Raw genomic sequence first — 22,062 nt, 5'->3', positions numbered from 1 at the left:
TTAAATAGCTTTTTCTTAATCCCTTAATGGGCGTACAGAAAACGGCTGTGATTGCATTATATCTCAAAATGTCGTTTTCTGAAAAACAAAAAAAAAACAAAAAAAAGAAGAAGCAGTTATCTTAGGTAAATGTAAACACGGTCTTATGTCTTAAAGAATGAAATATTTTTATGGAATGAAAAATACAGAAGGCCGCTCAAAAAAAAAAAAAAAAAAAAAAACGAGCAATTTTGTATCACCAAAGAAGACAGTTGTTTATAGTTTTCATGGAAATCAACCTACGAGTGGCTTACTTATAGTAATACATACTATAAAGGCTTACTTATAGTAATACATAAGTTATACAGTACATATAGCCTCTATATAATAAATGGGATAGGGGAAATTATTTTAATAAAAAATAAAATACACACTTCAGCTTTAAATAAGCAGAATACATTTTAGGTACAGCTACAATCCAAACAAATGTACCATTAATGGGTAAATAAGCATATAAATGCAGTTTATGTGCATGCAGTTTAACAAATGTCACATGACAGATAAATAAACAAAAAAAAAACAAAAAAGTGTTGAATTTCAAACACTTGGCCATTTTAACTGGATAGACACTTAATGATCAGACAGTCTGTTAATTGATTGGTTAACTCATAACGGGTTGCAGTAATTTCCGGCATCTGAGTGGCATTGCCGTGCAGTGGTCTGTAATTTTGCTGTCCTGGTTAAAGAAGGATTAAGTAAGAGTCAGGGGTCCCATTCCATGCTGGAACAGGGAAATGGGGAAGATATGTGGCCCCTATGATCCGAGAGGCTCCTGCCCAACTGCTCCGGCTCGCTTTTGTCAGCGAGGCAGGCCAGGGTCATGCCAAGTTCAGACCAGAACAAGACTAACATCAGTGTTTTGTGATGGAACAAGTACATTATCAGATGGTTTCTACCCCACAGCCAATACCATCCCAAACTAGAGGATATGGGCACACTTAAATGCATTTGTGTTGTGGTCTGGCTTTCCTTAAAAAAAAATAAAAATTATGTTTTAGGGGTTTCCTAGACAGATCATTATATACAGTGAAAACACAAATTGCATACACATTGAACTTGTACACTGCATGCCCAGTTATTAGGCAAGTGAGTATTCTGATCTTATTATTTCCATGCACATTTTCCAACTCCAAACAAAATAAACTTGAATGCTTATTGGATTCAATCATTTTCAGGTGGTATGTATTTGTGTAATGAGGGAGGGTGTGGCTAAAGTGACTAACGCCTTATATCAAGGTGTTCATAATTATTAGGCAGCTTCATTACCTCAGGTAATGAAAAATTTAAATATGTCAACAAAATGTCATCATAACTCATAATAATTTGTATGGGAGAGTAATCGTAAGATATTGTACAACTTGGCTTGCATGAAAAGGTATGACTTTTATTCTCATAGAAACCAACGAATCAGTGGTGATGGTGAATCAGATGGTGATATCATAAGAGATGACTAAATCACAAGAAATCATACGAGATGGCAAAATCGTAAGAACTCATAAGAGATGGTGAAATCATAAGAGATTACGGAATCGTAAGAAATCATACGAGATGGCAAAATCGTAAGAACTCATAAGAGATGGTGAAATCATGAGAGATTACAAAATCGTTAGAAATCATCCGAGATGACAAATCGCAAGAAATCGTATGAAATAGCCAATTCGTAAGAACTCAGATGAGACAGTGAAATCACAAGAAGTCATACGAGGTGGCGGAATCGTTAGAAATCATACGAGATGGCGAAATCTTAAGAAGTTGAGTTGGCTCGTATACAAAATCTGACTTTTACTCCCATACAGAAAATTAAAGGAACCAACGAACGATGCAGTTACGATTTATCAGTTTAACCCCTAACCAAAACCTAAACCTAGCCATAAAGTGTAACCCCTTACCCAAACTCTAAACATAATGGTAACACTTTACAATAAGGTTCCATTCATTAACATTAGTTAATGCATTAGGTATCATGAACAAACAATGAATAATATATTTTTACAGCATTTATTAATATTTGTTGATTTTAGTTAATAAAAATACAGTTGTTCATTGTTAGTTAATATTAGTTCATAGTGCATTAAACCATCATGTATGGATTATTACAAATTGTAATGAGACTATGTTGAACATTTAGCCAAATATGGCTGAAAGACAACAAAACAGGCAAAATGTTAAATTTTAGGTGAATTATTTCTTTAAAAACCACTTTTGTTTTATTGTTTTTTTTTAGACTTATGTATACAGGTTAATTCAGTCATAATAAATAATATTTTTTGACAAATAAAACCACTTTATTTAGATTTAGAACAAAATATTGTTCACGGTGTTCTATGTGTTACCCTGCAACAATAGACTATTTTCTCAAAAGGTTTAGCAGCTGGCGTTCAGCAATATGTCACAACATTTAGTAGCCTGTGTTTAAGACTGTAAAGAATAAAAATGAAATTAAAAAAATAATTAACCTCTTTGTTTAAACTAAACATGGTGTGACCAGTTCTCTGGATGTCAAGGATTTTATAATAAAGATTTGACTTAATTTTTCTAGCAGCAATATCCTTTCTGTGGTTACCAAGAACTCTGCAACTGAAATTGGGAAAAGAGGGGAAATAGCCAGAGGATCCTGGGCTTAATCTTAGCATGGGGGCCCTAACTGGAACCTCACAGATCAAGAACATTGCAATCTACTTCAGCCCAACTCCAGCTGTGGATGCTGTGAAATCAAAAAGCCATGTTTATATGAATGATCTCACGGGTTATGTGTCATTGTCGATGATTCCCACAAGCTTTGTCTCCTGTGAAATAATCATTAGCTTTGATGTGAAACAAATAAATAAAGTCAAACAGATTAATGATCAACATTTGTTTTATGTAGCTTTTATATCACTATGCTTGAGTCTGGCACCCATTGGTGTGATTATGTTCAAAAGAAAGTTAAAGATTTTGAGCTGGTGAGGGGGATGTTTTGTGTTAAGATTAACCCAGCATGATGCCTCTTTCGAAGGAGCCCCAGTCTGATAGGAAACAGAGCGGCCCTTCCTTCGATTCATCAACACGTGTCAAAATAAAACCTGGGAGCAGTTCACTCTTCAAATATATTTCGCTTCAGGGAGAAATTGCAAGAGAAGGAAGAGCGAGTTTCACTTTTAAATGCTGATTGACTGTGTGTTTTGGAAATGTTCGTGGCAACTGAAATATCCCACACACTGAGAGGCCAGCATTCCTCACGCACTAGCCCCTGAATCCATGGGTCACCCACACTGAAAAGGGAATTTCATTTCTCATTCAGATTGAGCTGAGGTGCTGCAGATGACCAGAGAGGGCGCCGGTGGGCTTGGGCTAAGAGGAACTAAGGAGAAAAACAGGCAATGTTCAGAATAGCATACTACCATACTACTCATACTATTTTTAGTTGTGCTTCCTCAGAATTCCCCAGTATGAATTAACCTTCAGTGCAGAATAACTCATCCCACACTGTTTGTGCAGTGGAGAGGCATGCTATTACTTTTCTAAACAATAAGAGATAAGATTTTAGCCTGGTGGACTATAAAACCAGTGAACAAAATCCCATAGATTAACATTGAGGGAGAGAAACAATAGAGCGCAACAGTATGGTTCCAGAAGTCCTTTTAATTTTCTCCAAAGAGGAACTGGTTATTGACGATAACTTATAAACCTTTAAAGACAGACCTACCGTGAATTCTAAGGTTGTTAATTGATGGTCTGCTTCTGTCTAAGCCACTAGTCTGTGTTATTTTAACTTCATTTAAAAAATATTGTGTTTAATAGTGGAATTCCTGGTGAAGAACTACACTATCCATTATCCTGAAGAAAAACAATCCACCAATCAGAGAATCACAGCAAACAAAATGTGCCAAAAGAGCTCTGTGGCGACCGGCCACTCCCATTATGCACTGTAAATGATGCAATTGACTTGGTCTCCCTGCATTCTCAAACTACATATATATTTGTGTACATCTGCATATTTTAAGAAAGCGAATAGAGTCCATTTTGATTTCATTTGTTCACTTTAAAAATACTAGGCAGTATGCAGTATAGACTACAGCATGCAATCTTCCATTTCAAACAGCCATATAGTGAATAGAATTAGATTATGCCCTTCAACATGATCTCATCGGCTTCTGTAGTACGGTAGCACACATTGATGTTCAACATGCTTTTGCTTCTGCCATCCAAAAGTTACTTCTCTACATATTTCCAGTTTCATTTGTTTTAATTGACTAGACTGGTTAACTAAAAAAAAGATACTCAACATGCCCCAGATTTAGTGACTTAGTAGCGGGCGCAATTAAATCCAGATGACACGGCGTGACGGTAGCACGTTTAATGTTCCTCAGGCTAATTATATACAGCAGGGGAGAGACCACAGTCACCAAATAAAACCATCAGGTGAACAAGAGCAAAGCATGTAAGGTTTATATTTAAAGATCTGAGTGAACAGGTTTCCGTTGAGAGACTGTTGGAATGTTTTATTTCAAATCTGACTTCCAACTGAGGTTCCCAGACAAGTTTTCTTTGTTCAGAATGAAATCGTCACAGAGATTATACGTTGTGACCTGGTTCTTGTCTTCAGAATTGCAGACATTATAAAACATATTTGATTTGACCAGAATAACACCTGAAAACTGGAATGTATGATGTATATCTTGAGAGGGGAGAGGGTCATTCTAACATTGCCATGACCCCAACATTTGTCTTAATATATTGTATAAAATATTAACCTTAGAATTTTAAAAGATGAAAATTACAGTGGCAAAAAAAGTATGTGAATTAGCTGGTTTTCTACATTAACTGGTTATAAAATGTGATCTCACCTTCAAAGTCACAAGTATAGACAAATACAATGTGCTTTAGCTAACAACACACAAACAGCTATAATCTTTCATGTCTTTATTGAACATACCCCAATAAACCTTCACAGTGCTGTGGAAAAAGGAAGTGAACCCTTGGATTTAATAACTGGTTGATTCTCCTTTGGCAGCAATAACCTCAACCAAGCATTTCCGGTAGCTGCACAACATTCAGAAGGAATTTTGGACCATTGTTCCTTACAGAACTGCTTCAGCTCAGTCATATTCTTAGGATGTCTGGTGTGAACGGTTCTCTTGAGGTCATTCCACAGCATCTCTATTGGGTTAAGGTCTGGGCTCTGACTGGGCCACTCCAAAAGGTGGATTTTATTTTTATTGAAGCCATTCTATAGTGGATTTACTTCAATGTTTAGGGTCATTGTCCTGCTGCATCACCCAGTTTACTGTCATTTACTGAGCTTCAGCTTGCACATAGACACCCTGATATTATCCTGTAGGATATCTTGATAAATTGGGAATTTATTTTTCCCCTCGATGATGGAAAACGGTCCAGGCCTTGAAGCAGCAAAGCATCCCCAAATCATGATGCTGTCTCCACCGTACTTTAACTTTGGAATGATGTTTTTATGTTGGCATGTGGTGCCCTTTTTATGTCAAACCTTAGATTCATCAGTCCACAAAACATTTTCCCAGTAGTGTTGTGGAGTGTCAAGGTGGTCTTTGGCAAAATTCAGGCATGCGGCAATGTTTTTGTTGGAAAGCAGCATTTTCCTTCGTGGTGTCCTGCCATAGACACTATGCCTGTTTAATGTTTTCCGTGTTGTAGACTTATGAACAGAGATGTCATCCAGTTCCAATAATTCCTTCAAGTCTTTAGCTGTCACTCAAGGTTCTTTTTTACCTCACTGAGCATTCTGCAGTGTGCCCTTTGATTCATCTTGACTGGACGGCCACTTCTAGGGAGAGTAGCCACAGTATTAAATTGCCTCCATTTATACTGTATACAGTTTGTCTAACTGTGGAAAAATGAATATCTAAGCTTTTCAAGATAACTTTGTAACCCTTTCCCACTTTATGCAAAGCAACAATTCTTGATCGTTGGTTTTCTGAGATCTCTTTTTCTGCAAGGCATGGTCCATGTCAGCAGATGCTTCTTGTGTATAGCAAACTAAAACTTTTGAGTGCTTTTTATAAGTCAAAGTATATCTAACCCACACCTCCAGTCTCGCATCATAAATTGGATGCTTTTGTTGACGTCATTAGCCTAGGGGTTCCCATACTTTTTTCAGCCTACACTGTGAATGTTTGAATGATGTATTCAGTATGTACAAGAACAATACAATAATTTGTGTGTTATTAGTTGAAACAGATTGTGTTTGTTCATTATTGTAACTTAGATGAAGATCAAACCAGATTTTAAGATACATTTATATATAAATGCAGGTAATTCCAAAGGGTTCACATACTTTTTTCTTATCACTGTATATGAGTTTTATTTTAACACTATGTTCAGTTAACAAAGGAGTGAATTTTCAATAATTTTAAAACTTTTTTACGCCATTTCTAAAATAAAAAACTGGCAATTTATCAAGAAAGATTCCAGATATTTCTATATTTTCCCTGTTCTCTTATCAGATTGTTTTAAAATGTTTTTTATTTATTTATTTTTTTCATTTGAATATTGTTTAAATTGGTAATAGATCTGTAATTTTTCCAATGTTCTCAACATCACTCATAATGCTTTACATTCATAAATGGGTTCATTATTGACTAATAATTTATTTGCAAAAGCAATATAATTTTTTTATATGCGGTTATAACAACATGCAATACCTGCCAAAAAGTGAGCCATTTTACCTCACATTTTATAAATGCTTAATAACACTTATTCAACATTAGTAACCTATGAAAATGAACCTCAATGGATTTTGGACATGTATGAAGCACTTATTAGGAGTTGCCAACATTAGAATCCAATGTACATAAAGTTCAGTATGGTTAAATGGTCATGAGGCTTTATTATATGATATATGCTGTGAATGAGGATAAAGACCTGAAAAGTGCTTTTGCAGAGGACTTTAGTTAAGTTGGGACAGCACTCAAAGCAGCACCATTCTTTTGACATCACTGTGACAAGGAAAGTGACAACACAAGTCAAGATATTACAGTAATGAATATAAACACAAAGCAGACAGCTGCAAAATAACATAATCTCTCCTTTTAATCTCACTTCAATTATCTATTTTTCTACATTGTAACATAAATCATAAATTAGTGCATTTTATGGTTTTGATTAAAATAAGTATGGCCCCATTTTCACTTGGTATTACGATGCGTTTCGGGTGATCCGATCACTTGTGGTCAGGTGAGACACATGGCTGTTTATACCTGGTCGTTTAAATGAGTCTCCTGTGACCACTTGTGTTTGGAATTGGAGGGGAGGGTCTCTGTTTCATGACAACATACATCAATCACTATGTCATTGTGTTACTGCATGATACTGAAGCACAACAAAGTTAAAATAGACAAAGAAAGCACAAAAAAAATAAAAAATGGCGCGCTCTTTCTCCCAGATGCGGTTGAAATTTAATCTAAGCACAAAAGCAACATGTCAAGCAGAATTATCAATTTTTTAGCAGATTACCTGTATTAAAGGTGTTCGTGCTCGACATCTGTGTTGATATCAGACACACCAAAGAAGATCTGTGAAGCTCTCGTGATTGTGTATGTCTCCACTTTTTTTAATTTCCCGATCGGACAGTTATTTCCTTTTAAATCCTCTCATAACCAGCAAAGTTTTAGCTCTTGTTTTAACACCGCGGTTGATTGACAGGTGAGGAATGGTGTTTTGCTGTGGCCGTGATGCATTCAGGACGGATTAGCATTTACACCTCAGATGCGATGTGGAGACATGTTTTTGACCACATTCGTATGTGGTTTCTGTGTTCCGATCACAAAACTTTTTAGACCCTGTTTAGACCTGTATTTAGGGCTGACCACATATGATCGGATCACCCGAAATGCATCTTAATACCAGATGGAAATGGGGCCTATGAATAAGTGTATTTTTTAAGCATGTATAACATGTAAGTTAAAATGCTGACTATTTGGCAAGTATTGGATGAAATTTGCCCTTTTTACTCATGTTGCTATAACTGTATTTGTAAAGTACTTATTAGTTACTAATGAACCCCTTTATTAACCCTAAACAAAGGAACGCTTAATGTAAAGTGTTACCATATCACTTTCCATCCTGTTAATTGTTTTGTAATATCACTTTAACTAACAAAAGCCAGTTCCTTAATGCCATCATCCTCCAGGAAATGTCATAATTTTTGATGGGACTAACATCACAGTAAGCAATAGTGACAGATTTGATGAATTATGTGATGTTTTTTTTCTTTTTTTTTTTTTTTTGGTGTTAGTTGGTTTGTCTCACTTTAAAACATTTCATCCTGTGTGATTAAATCAAAATTTTAAAAGATGGTTAAAAATTGTATTCAAGTTAACACTGTAATGTAAGCTTACTCTTTCTATTTCCATGTTATGCATTATGTTTTTTATTTAATATTGAATAATTAAGTTAAAAATTCACAAGTCTGATACACCATTTTAAAGAAATGCTTACTTAAACTGCACAACAAGAATGGTCCAGAGAGTTTTTGGATGTTTTATTCCAAATCTAGCTCCCAATTTAGATTCCCAGACAGTTTTTCCCTCAGAATGAAAACTTCACATGGTATTGTAAACATCAGTGCTATGAAATGAAAGATTTCTGCCTAAATTGGATGTCCTGACCTGGTTCTTGTCTTTAGAATTGCAGACATTATATAACAAATTTGATTTTGGCTGAATAATCCCTGAAAACTGCAGTGCAAGATATATGTCTTCAGAGAGGAGTTATGAACACTGTTAACCCTTACTGTATTTTATAGGGTCAATAACTGTAAAATGGCCAGTAAATTACTAAAATATAATCATACAGTATTTATCTGTGATATGCATTGCATCATGGGAAATTTATTTTTTATCTAATGATTACAGTATAAACTGTAAATTACTAAATCAAATTACTATAATTGTATTTAGGCGCAGAACCCACAACGTCTTATAATTATTCATAAACCCAGTAATTATTTGCATTAACCCTTTCGCACATGCTATCAAACCGGTGTGATTACACTAGGCTGGGTTCAGAGGCATGCGATCAAACCGGTGCGATCTGCATTCCTGCTGCTGTTTACCAGCAAAAAAAGGTACTGAATCGATTGTCATAATGAACCAGCTGCACAAATAGTCTTTTCAACATCACAATATCTTTATTTTGACATGTTACAAACGTTCAAACAATCACTAAATAAAAGTTTAAAGCCATTACCGTCAGAGGTGACTGTTTTGATGCAGCGATAATGCCATGTTTTCTCACGCCAAACAAAGAATATACAAACGGATTCCATCCGTCACACATTCTAGCCACTTCCGGTGCTGGGAAAGTGGAAGGGCTAGATTTTAAGAAACTGCTATGCTTTCATGAACTCAAAATCCCATGCTACATTGCATGTTAACAATATGGCGGCATGCATAGCCGACAAGCGCATTCGCAATCACATCTTTTCTATAATCGATGTTTTTGATATAATCTGACTTCAGTGCACCTGCTGTGATCTAATCTGTCATCCAGTGCATCTGTTGTGAAGTGTAAGGTATACGTTTTTTTTTTTTTTTTTTTTTTTTACAGCGAGCATTAAAGAACTCATGCTGGGGGGTCTGTCAGTACGGGAGAAACTCAGGTACGAAAAGATTAACACACACATTGGCAGACTCCATTTGATAACGGAGCATTCAGTGCGTGGTGTCACGCTCAGTCCATAATTAAATAGGTAACTGATGGTAAGTTAAATGATGAAACTTGCCTCTATTATATTCAAATTCTAATATTTGGTATTGGTAGTTAGATAAACTGTATACTTGGTAACCATAATGAACTGTAATCTCGGTTCTGTTCCCTGTCTCTATCTCTCTGCCTCCCTCCGAGAGAGACAAGAGGGGAGCCAAACTTTACCTCAGGGAAAGACAATGCCAGGCATAGCTGTCTGAGAAAAAGCTGCATTTTAGCAGAGAGAGTCTCACAGAATTGGTGTGGAAAACATCAAATAAAAGGGATAGTTCACCCAAAAATGAAAATTCTCTTATCATTTACTCACTCTCATGTCATCTCAGATGTGTATGACTTTCTTTCTTCAGCAGAACACAAATGAAGATTTTTAGAAGAATATCTCAGCTCTGTAGGTCCATAAAATTTTGAAGCTCTACAAATCACATAGGTCCACATAAAAGTAATCAATATGACTCCAGTGGTTAAATCAATACCTTCAGAAGCGATCTGATTGGTGTGGGTGAGAAACACATAAACATTTGTAAATTTTTACATAAATTCTCCTCCCTGCTCAGTTGATCTCCACTTTAATTTTCAATTTCACATTCTTCTTGTGTTTTTGGTGATTCACATTCTTCATGCATACACCCCCTACAAGACAGGGAGAAGAATTTCTAGCAAAAACTGGCTTAAATATTGATCTGTTTCATACCCACACCTATCAAATCTTCACTTCTGAAGATATGGATTTAACCACTGGAGTCTTATGGATTACTTTTATGCTACCTTTATGTGCTTTTTGGACCATACAAATTTTGGCACCCATTCACTTGCATTGTATGGACCTGCAGAACTGAGATATTCTTTCTTAATTTGTGTTCTACAGAAGAAAGTAAGTCATACACATCTGGGATGGCATGAGTGTGAATAAATGATGACAGAATTGAAATTTTTGCATGAATTATTCCTTTAAGTAAGTGCAAGCAGTAATAATGTGATAATTAAATACAAACGTTTGTGGAGAAACACTTTGCTTCAAATTGAAAACATTTGAAAATGGGTGTTGAGACCAGCGTGTAGTGCTGTATACCATAACAGCATGCTACGGATAGGGCAATGCCCACTAGCCAATAGGGTAGTAAAAGGCACTGCTATAACCACCCCTTCATATTCAAAAATAGGAAGGAAACTGGAGGAACAATAAACCATATGGCTCGATGCCAAGACAAAGACACAAGCCATACCAGGTAGTGGTCAATATCCCAACAAATCTTTACACTTAGTGAGAAGGATTTTTGGGGAGCAGGGCAATTGCCTGGCAAAGGGCTTTGGTACAATGACACTAGCCAACAGGGTAGTGAAACATTGTTTGCATATTCTCATCCACCTTAGTGGGAAAAGAGTTTTACAGACTTTTGATTTATACAGTTTTAGATCTAACACACAATACAACAAAACAAATCAACTAGTCAGTGATCATTGGATAATTAACCCTCTGCTTCTGTAAAAATCTGGGAGGAGAGGGAAGATACAAGCAGGTTATAAAACCTGGCAAAGGTGTTAGGGGAAGCCCAAACTGCAGCCAGACATATGTGTTCTAGTGACACACCCTTTGCCCATAACAGGAGGAAACCATACTCCTGGTGGTATGAGCTTTAAAACCCATGGGACATTGTATGCCTTGCAAAGGGTCCTCACCATGGGAGGAACACCAATCGCCAAAAAGTCACAATGTTAAGGCATACAGCCACCTTGTTGAGGGGTCTCTGGCCTGTTGTATGGTACCTAGCACCAGTTGCCACAGCACTATTGTGCCAGACGAGCGCCATTCAGAGGCCAGACATGCAGTATCCACAGCTCTGGCTGAGGATGCCAGTTTGTGCCTCAATTTTGTGAGAACAGAGTCCTCCTCAAAGGAATTTCCCAGGGTGGAGCATCCAACAGCTCTACCACCTTTGAGAACCAGTGGTTGTTGGGCCATTTCGGCTCAACTAATATAATTGTTTCCTTGTCTTCCTATATCTTGCACAATACTTGATGTAGTAAGCAAACCAGGGGCCACTGTGAGCTAAGGCATCCAAGCCTAGTGGAGCTTGTGTCATGGAGTACCAGAGGCGACAATGCATGGTGTCCGGGGAGGCAAACAGGTCCATCTCCTGACACCCTGACACCCTGACAAAAGAGTAAATCTTATCTACTGTTCAGGTAGCCGAGAACATGCATTGCACGTATCAACAGAAGACATGATTCACTCCAGAGGATAATTTGGTCTGCTAGGTTCAGCATTAGCCATGACCACACTCCTCTTTGGCGATTTTTATATGCCACAACTGCTGTGTTGTCCGAATGGATCAGAACGTAAGACCCTTGCACATCTGATTGAAAGGCTTTCAGAGCCAAGAGGACTGCTAGCAGTTTCAGGCGATTTATGTGCAACGCAGTTTGTGCACCTGTCCAGGTGCCAAATGCCGGACGTTTGTCGCACAGGGCTCCCCAGCCTGTGTTGGACACATTCATTTTTTTTTTCTCTTTTTTTGCAACTCTGCCCATCTTGGCAAGTGTGACACCTTTCAGATAAAAATCGGTTATCCTCCAAATGGCTAGCATGGTTAAAAAACGTTGTGTCACTGGTAGGCGACGGTAACCATGTCGACCATGTCAGTCGGCTCTTTGTCCAATTGACCTTGAGGCCCATCTGCTCCAAATGCACGAGCAACAGATCCCTTTGCTCGTGTGCCTGTGCCTCTGATTGAGGTAGCAGTAGCCAATTTTCAAGGATGCCCCTAAGTTTTAGTGGAGCAAGTATCGCAATGACACATTTCATTAATGTGCAAGGAGCCAGGGATAACCCAAAGGGTAGGACCTTGAACTGGAATGTAGTCTCCTGGAAGGCAAATCTCAAGAACAGCCTGTGTCGAGGGGTAATCTGTACATGAAAATATATATCTTTCAGGTCAATTGATACAAACCAGTCCAAAGATGAGACAGGATATGTCCCTGAGTCACCATCTTGAACAGAGACCTCCTGAGTGTCTGATTCAATGGTCTCAAGTCCAGTATGGTTCACAACCCACCGCACTTTTAGGTGATCAGAAATTAACATCTGTAAAAGCCTTTCTGTTTTTCACCTATCGCATCTTTGGCTAGGAGATTGTGTACATCTGAGCACAGAATTGGCGCATCCTGCACCTGTAGGGTGGAGGAGAGGATGCCATTGAAGCAAGGTGGTCGCCTCGTGAACTGAAGCACATATTCTCTTTGGACTCTGTTTAACACCCAGCTAGATAACCATAAGGAGAGTGAGAGATTTTTTTGCATGGACACAGAGAAGAGTTCTGAGCCTTCTTCGGAGCCGGAGTGGACTAGTCATGTGCATATGACCCCACTTCGTAAGTGCCAAACCATCAGGAATGCTAGGCCCACCCAGAAAGAACTTTACTGCTGGAATGAGGTCCGGGAAGCAGCACCTTCCACTTGCGTCCAAACTGCTGGGGTTGCTTCCTCACCGGTGGATCTGACACCCCTCGGAAAGGAACAAGGTTAGTGCTGGTAGCACTCTGTTTGGCTGGGTGCTGCCCCGAGGAACAGAGCGAGTGAACCAGCTGGGCTACAGAGCTGTCTGTAGGCCAGCGATTGCTTCTTGGCCAATTGAAACCTCTCAGTGAAAACATCAATAGCATCACCAAAGAGGCCTTGCTGACACACAAGGGCATCAAGCAAGACAGCCTTGTCCTTTTCACTCAGATATGACAAATTGAGCCAGATATAGCACGCAATGGACACAAGGCTACCCATAGATGTGGGCAGATGGTCTGGGCAGTACTCTTGGTGGCCCGTTCTTATCTAAGTCCTTCAGCAGATCTGCCTGGTAAGCCTGCAACATCGCCATGGTGTGCAGAGCTGCACCAGTCTGACCTGCCGAAGTGTAGGCTTTACCCAACAAGTTGGATGCTCCTCCTTCATGTGTTCCATTGGGAGGCACAGAAGGAGGGAAGCTGTATGAAGGTGGACCAGCTTCAACTTTCTCAAAAAAAAAAAAAAAAAGCTGCAAACGCAGCTCCAAAGCTTAATGCGTTCACAATGAACGCAATCTGACCCCATGATTGCTGCTTCAGTGTGAACTTGGCTAAAGCATAAAAGACAGTGCTCATGTCCGCTGGACATAGGAATACTGTATATCGCTCACAAGGTGGAAAACACTTGCAACACATTATCGTCTTTAAAAAGGCTTGTTTTATCAAATGGTGCTCTTTTAGCTTGTTTAACACAGTTAACAGAAGCACAATGTAAACAAACTTGCAACACAGAAGTGTTTTAAGGATACGCTTTTCTTTGCTGGAGCACACATGGAGAAGAAAGAGGATCACTCTCTTACCAGGTGCAAATTAGAACATCGAAGCTTTGGTTTATGGTTCCAGAGCATGAGAGATGTCTACACAACCCTGAAAGAGGAAAATTCTGATTGTGTGCTGCTGGGCTGTAGCTTATTTGCCCACGATGACGAGTGGAGCACCAAGCATCACCAGCCAATCAAATTACAGTGATGGTATAGAGTTTCAAGCTCACCACCACTGCGAGAAGCTCCCACAGCAGCTAATGATGCAGGGTCGAAGATATCAATTTGAAAGGGAACATATATTATCCAAAATACTAGTGGAATTTGAATATGCAATATGCTCAATTATAATTTTATATACAGGTATATGTTCATAAATATACATATATCAGATTTCTGTACTGAATACTAACAGTTACTGTTTGTTTTGACACACTTTAATAACAAAAATACAAAACACAGAAGCATTCGTGAAGTTGTTTTTCTTTATAGAAATCCCAAAATAAGGTACAATTTTGCTGCCGGGGCACTTCGAATAACGACACAATGTACTCACATGGTATTTTACCCCTTTCCAAATCTTCAAATAAATATTGAGATATGCATGCTGTGACCCTTATTATCAAATGAACATATATATTCAGTAAGGACACATACATTTACTGCAAGGTAATTTAATGCTAATAAGTTAATGTGAATTAATTTATGTCGTTAACTTGATTTAGTTTATAGTAGAGTTGACAGTAACTAAAGAGTTCACTGGACCATAGTATGTTTTAGAAATATTAGGAACAGGTTTGTTCACTTACAGTAATTTTATCAGTTGTAATATCTGTCAAATGAGTCTTTTCTCCTTTCACTGATTTGCTGTCATTCTGATTTGCAGTCTCTGCCGTTTTTAATCATGTTACTGCATAACTGAACAATTTTTTTAAAGATAAACGGCAGATAATTGCCTTACAATTTCACACTTCATTCCTGCCCACCTAAGAATAATATCCATTCAGTTTTTACTATTTTTGGGATGTTCTTGCACGTCTAAGTGAGCAAAAGTAACCAAAGGGGTAGAACTTACTGTAGCAAAGGGTCAATCTTCTATTGGTGTTTGTACCTTATTCAGATTAACGCTAAGCTGTTAGAAAAACAGTTTTTACACAAATAATATCATTCTAATTTTAAATATGCATACCGACATGAACACCCAAACAAGAGGTAAAAAGGAACAGAAATTATAAAGTCATAAAGTGAATCACTCTATCTGCACCCAAACCTTGCAGAAAAAGATACAGTAACTGCATATTATCAAGCTCATAGATGCTGTATAGAAATACTGATTTGTGGCAAGTGGAGAATCAAAGCTTACTTTTCATTTTTACTTTTTATTATGAAGACTTCTTCACTTCAGTGCATTTCAATGGGAATTTGAAGTCCAAAAATCTTGTTTGATTAGTGTCTTAGAGTGCTTCACATAAAACAACTCTCGGGATGTCTGTCTGGTTATGTTGTAGTTCTGCTTTCATTCTCTGCTGGACTTGTAAAAGTACAAGATTTGTATATTTCATGGTTAAAGAAATAGTTCACCCAAAAATGAAAGTACATGTGTTCATTCAGTCACTCTGTTTCAAACTTGTACATTCTGTCTAATATCTCCTAACATCTATACAGGAGGATTTTAGTTTAGTCAAGAAAGAGTTAGACAGTTTCAGGCCCGTTTTTCCTGATTTAACCATTACTGAAGACAGAACTAGAGACAGAAAGTTTTTTTAGTTGCTCTATATTATGCAATTTTTATTTTTTATTTTATTTTAATTTTTCATGTTAAAACTAGGCCATAAATTTGGGCAACAGGTGAATAATTTAAGAATATAAAAAATATACTTACATACTTACTAAAATACAGACAACTCTCACACTAAAAAGTATTAACCTTCAAGATCAAACAATATTTTATGGAAAAAAAAAGTTTTTGCAAAATATTCAGATATTTACAAATATATAAGTAGTTTGAGAGTGTAGGGAGATCTTAGCTGTGTCCCAAACAACACTCAATACACTATGCACTTACAAATGTACTATGCCATGTAGTGTATGAATTTTCAAAGTGTATTATCATCCCAAATGGAACACAAACGTTTTTTTACTACACGGAAGCATTCGCCGTTTAACAGCTGACGGAAGTGACGTTTCAAACCCAAGCATTGTGTTGCTGCTAGATTTAGCGCGCTATCCACCCTCAGTTGAACACTTATATCTCAATAATATACATATTCACACAGCACGGTATGATGGTAAAGCATTTAACATATTCTCCATTATTTACAATTGTTTTGCCAGATTACCATTGCTGCCGGTAACTCCGTCACTTCTGGTATGTATGGCAAGCCGCGTGCATAAATCGTCCAACATTCCACACTCTGTTTTGATGGTTGAATAAGTGCATCATCTGGGTACTTGTAGTACACTTCTTTTTTTTTCTTCTTCTTCTTTTTTTTTTTTTTTTTTTTTTGCATTTTCAGTGTAAACATACTACTCGCACTACTTACACTTCAAAATGACGTAGTGCAGAAGTGTGCGGTTTGGGACGCACCTCAACTCTACAGTTTAGATTTCTAGTATTTAAAAATGTTATACTTATCCTCAGTCTCCAGACAAAAAAGCTTGAAATCATAAATCATTTGGCAGTTACATGTCCTTGTTCACTTATCATATATCACAGAGAAGAATTCATAACAAAACAATGTACAAGGCATGGCTTTGTTGTTTAGAGAGGGCTGATGATTGTTTCCTATCTGTTAACAGCAGCGGCTCCTCTGTCGCACAAGCAGACCAAACACTGCTGTGTACACATTGCACAACTGATTCATAACGGACCAGATTCCTGATAAGACACGGTCTGGCAGCAAGCTTGTCACAGAATGGCATGATTCTTTCTCAATCTGTACAAATGTTCATTGTCAATGCTTTTGTTCTCATTCAACAGAAAGTAAACTGTTGTTTGGCAAGAGTTTTTTAGTCACTGGCTTTCATTATGAAATCACTCATCTAATGTCAGTTTATTCATCAAAACAGTTCTAATGGACCATTGTGAACAATGTTAGGTCATGTTCTGCATTGGTTGAGTCTTTTAACGTGGGAAATCAAATTAGTTACACATTCTGTGTTTCAAACAACCTTCCCTAACAAAATGTGCAATGGTAACCATAGTTTCCACCAAAATATCGTAGAACTAAAAACTAGATTTTTACATTTTCTGAAAAGAATGTGACTGGTGCTTTCCTGTGTAAAACTTGCCACCACAATGCCATGACATTGCTATGCAGTTGCTAGAATGTCCTGGGTGGTAACATCGTGGTTGCTTATTTAATGACCCAATTAAAACAGTCCATCCTATGACATTCTGGTCACTAGATATGGTTTGACTACCTCCTTCAGTCTATGGGATTTGTTTGTTCGCATTATTTTCTGTCAGGTGAAAAGTCTGATCGCTTAAAAGAGGACACCTATCCTCAACAAGCTGCATAATTTGATCATTCACATCCGCAGCACAAATTGTGTGGGATATCAAAACTTAATCCTAAGAGACATGGTTGTTTGTCCAAATCCCTAACTTTAATTATGACCAATTGTAATACTGATGTTTGTCTTACAAAACATTTCTCATGACTGCAGTTACAACAGTATTTTGTAAAGAAAATAGCTGCTAATAATTTAATGCAACTAACCATATAATTGGGCATAGTTAGAATAGCTAAATAAATAGACTTTTATGAAGCAGGAGAAAACTCTTTCCATATATTTTGTTGTTGTGGTTGGCTGTTCCTCCAATAAAACTCACTTTATATTGGTGCTAATTAATTTGTCACAAGTTAGCCAAATTCAGCAGATTTGTCAACATGGACAGGTTGCCTGACATGCCCTCATCCTTGAAAAGATTGAACAAAACTGCGCAAGGTAAAATATATTATAAACATTGTTTGTGCTAACCACAATGCAGTGACATTTTAGCTGCTGAGAGCATGAAACCATCAAAATCAAGTGACTTGATTTTTTGCATATCCAGTCTGATCTCATTATTCAGTATTCATATGTAACATTTAAACGTACTCTACGTTTTTGTACATTCGGATAGACGTTGAAACTTACAATATGGACGTATTGACTGCATCTACAATTATTATTTTTTTTTTTTTCATAGCTACAGCTTTAGAAACACAAAAATGTATTTATGAATCTGTTATATTCTAAATATATTTGTATAGTTACATTTTTACTGCTTTATAGATATTTTAGATCCCTTAACCTCACTCCTAAATATAACCACTTTTTTTAACAATATATATATATATTTTTTTAATTCGCTTTAGTCTTGGCCATTGTGATACAAACATTTTGAAAGAGTTGAATATGGTATCAGAAATAATACAGAACAGAATTTAAACATTATAATGCCAAATAATGTAAATGCATTAACTGTGTTAAATACATGTGATAGCATGGAACATTTAATCAATGTCATTTATTATAAATGCATTAAAAACAACCGATTAATTCAATATTCATGGATTCAAAAAGGATTCATAAACATTTGCACGTCTCTAAAGTAGTTCTATGCAAAATTATTACATTTTAGATGCTGTCAGTACGTCAATATTGTACAGTAGGTACTCAACCAGAATAGGCTTAGTACCACTGCAGTTACCACATGGATTAGTCATTAGCAGCTCTAAACCGCTAAGGGCCGATATAACCATAGAATTTTATCAGGCCAGAGCTGAACACCTCAAAGCTCTTTCGAGCAATGTCACGACCATTTAGTAGGAGACGGTAAGGCACGTTAAGCTTGTTTTGCCAACCGCCATGAAAGAGAAGAAGAAGAACAAACACAAGAAACAAACGCAAGATCACCACCACAACATTGATTTTCTGGTTGGATGTTGCAATAGAGAGGTATGTTAAAAACTTTCCTGCACATGTGCTAGAACCATACAAATACTCATGAGATCGTGTTGGCCTATGCAGCTTATAGTAATATCAATAAAGATTAATGTTTGATTTGAAGGACATTTTTGTGTACTTCTGTATGGTTAACAATTTTGGTGCTGTGTCCAGTGTAGAATCTTTGTCCTGAAGCAAAGCCAGTTAAGAACTACTGAGAAAGACAATACTGTTTCTTATTTATACTATGATCATAAAACCACTGACACAGAAGAAGACACCTAGTGAGGGAACACCTAAAATCAAATCTTCTAAAGTCAAAACTACAAGTTACTAACAGCATTTTTAAGGTCAAAGAATGTGAGCTGAAAAAAATTGGTGCGACAAAACATTGTCAATCATTTTAAAGCAGCTTATATTTCATCCCACAACATCCTGGGGCTGTACCTGGGGGTGGCAGAGTGAGACCACCATGACTTTACAGCACACCGTTCCTGGCTTTTCTTTTTTTAGCTCCAACCAAGAATAGAGAGGCTGTGACGGCGATGGCTTCTTGGGCATGTGCGATCACGACCCACCCTTGCTTCATGTGAGAGAGGACCACCCAGGGGACCTGCTGATGGCCTCGCTGTTTTACAGCATGGCCTGCTGCTCGACTGCAGCTCTGTACTCCTGCAGAGAGAGATAAAATTGTACTACTTTCTTGTGTGTGCTCGTTCTCTCAGTCGAGCTCTTTCACTGTAGGTCTGAGTCACATATGTAAGGGATGGGTTGCTGTTCTCTGAGAATCTTTGTTTTCTCTTATTTATGGCAAGTTAAAGCAACTATAGTCAAATTGAAATGGTAATGGTGCATTGAGCAAAGCAGCGCTGCTGTTAAATCAACTGAGAGTTCTGCCACAGTGTGGTTTACACAGAGAAAGAGACATTCATAAAAGTGAGCCCACAACAAAGAAACAAAACAATTTGAAACCGTACCGCCACTAATGATCCGTTCCTTTTCGCTTATAGGCACAACATTTATATGATCATCTCATTATTTCATTTTTTTCTGTCCTGTGAATCATTGGTGGTGCTTGCTAAGGCAAACATCACTGTTACTATTGCTCATATGGAGTGTTAGAGATTTGAACAAACCCATGATACTCAGTATTAAACTTCAGTGTGTAACTTGCACCGTTTGTGCTATGGACATGAATGATACTTAAAGGGGTTACATTGAAGGAGGGACCTGAGCCATATCTAGAGACTAGATTATCAAAAAGTCTTAGGTATGGGCTCTTTTGACTAGGACCAGTAAGCAACCACCTAGCAATGCCCTTAGTATAATGTACACACAGTGGACATTTCACCTCGGAACTGCCATGAGACATGTAATGAACCATATAATATAATTAATCAAAAATGTTGTCACGTAATTGTCATGAGATCAGGCTGTATTTAGTTGTCTGTTCAGGTAAAGTGGGCTTTTTGAAATTGTCCCTATAAAAAGGAAGCATACATAAGTGACTGCGTTTGAACTGCGTCTCTGAAATTGAGACCAGACAAATGCTGTATGTGATTTTTAATCTAGCACAGACAGTCCCTGCTGCTGCTCAAACCTCTCTAATTTTTCAGCCAGCTATCGTCTGTATGATATTGTGGGTTAGGGTGCATGCAAGAAATGTTTAAAAACTTTAACAAGAGGGTGGTAAGACGTTCCCACTCTCTGAATGGATGACAAGGATCTAAAACATTCTGATGGACAATAAAACCGCTACACTAGCATGTGTTTGCATTCAAAGCAAACTATCAAAATCACAATTTAAATAGCTTTTTCAGTTTTTAAAGCTGATGTAACTTTTTCAGTGTTAAAATACTTTCTTCTATCCCATCTTAAAAGCCCCTATATACTTCCGGAGAAGTTCTTCTGCGTTCTTCGTTCAGGGGTCAAAAGAAGTTCTAAATAGCTGAGCAACGGTATACTGTTTGTGAACGTTCAGACACCCGCCACACCGCTGTGGGAGGCGTTTACATTTAAATATGAAGACGCCGCATGTAAACCTTAACTAACGTGACAGTAAAATGTGTTATCAATGACTTTATGCTTCATTCTATAGAGTAGAATTCACATGAGGTCAGTAAAATAAACTGTTTTAACCACTCAATGATGATTTAAAGTAATGTATATGCAGTAGAAAATGTTTAATTTGTCTTGTTTAGATTCTGAATATATGATGCTAATATGCTAACACGCTACACCAGTTCTAGCTTGTATGGCACCCTGGGCGAAACCCGCTTCAACACGCCACCAAAGTTGTTGATGGGGTGGGGGGGGGGGGGGGTCTGTGTGTGTGCCTCGTGCTGCCCCCCCGCAAGATGCCGCCCTGGGCAACTGCCCACGTCACCCATGTCTAAATCCGCCACTGCGCTACACGCAGTCATAATATGCACAAATTAAGGGCTTTGCACACCAAACGCAAAAATGTTCGGTATGATTTCTCGCCGCGATCAACATTTTGAACCGAAATAATGAATTCCTAATTAGCCACTCTCACCTGGAGCGAACATTCACGCCGAATCAAACAAAGCGAGGCTTCTTTTACAGTGAGTGTGTCGAAAGCCCTTACCAATAATATATAAGCTTTAGATCACGTGTCAGAAGCCATTGCAGTTACCAGTACCAGAGCAACTGATGGCGCTAAAGCACAGAAAGATGTTCACCACTGACATTAAATGCTGAAGTAACTCGAGGAAGAAATCAAGTGTGTATTTAATTTGCATGAAATGCCTTAAAAACTGGAAGGAAAATTTGCAAATGGGTTCTCTTAACATCATGATGTTAAGATATTGATATTGCTATTATTGACAAGATATTGACAATGATATTGCTGCATCACTGCCTTGCATCCCCTTTTTAAAAAAATTATCTGATCTTATGTGGATTGTCTTCATATTATTGTCTACATAATTCAATATATGATTTGCTTTTGCATTTAATCTTACGTGAGTTCTCTATATCTTTAATATATATTGCGGCATCTTGTCTTTGTATCACTTTTTTCCTAAACAACT

General features: G+C 37.5%; 1 long non-coding RNA gene across 1 annotated transcript; it reads right to left on the bottom strand.

Annotated features, from left to right (window-relative positions):
- LOC127442275 (uncharacterized) lies at positions 1-21,610 on the bottom strand. The gene is made up of 3 exons (XR_007897466.1): positions 21,546-21,610; positions 19,457-19,681; positions 1-3,379 (listed from the first exon to the last, which is right to left on the bottom strand). It is a non-coding gene; the product is annotated as an uncharacterized LOC127442275 (long non-coding RNA).
- Between the last annotated feature and the right edge of the window lie 452 nt (positions 21,611-22,062).

Source organism: Myxocyprinus asiaticus, chromosome 6, assembly GCF_019703515.2.
Source record: "Myxocyprinus asiaticus isolate MX2 ecotype Aquarium Trade chromosome 6, UBuf_Myxa_2, whole genome shotgun sequence".
Lineage (NCBI taxonomy): Eukaryota > Metazoa > Chordata > Actinopteri > Cypriniformes > Catostomidae > Myxocyprinus > Myxocyprinus asiaticus.
This window is presented reverse-complemented; position numbering and strand designations above follow the sequence as displayed.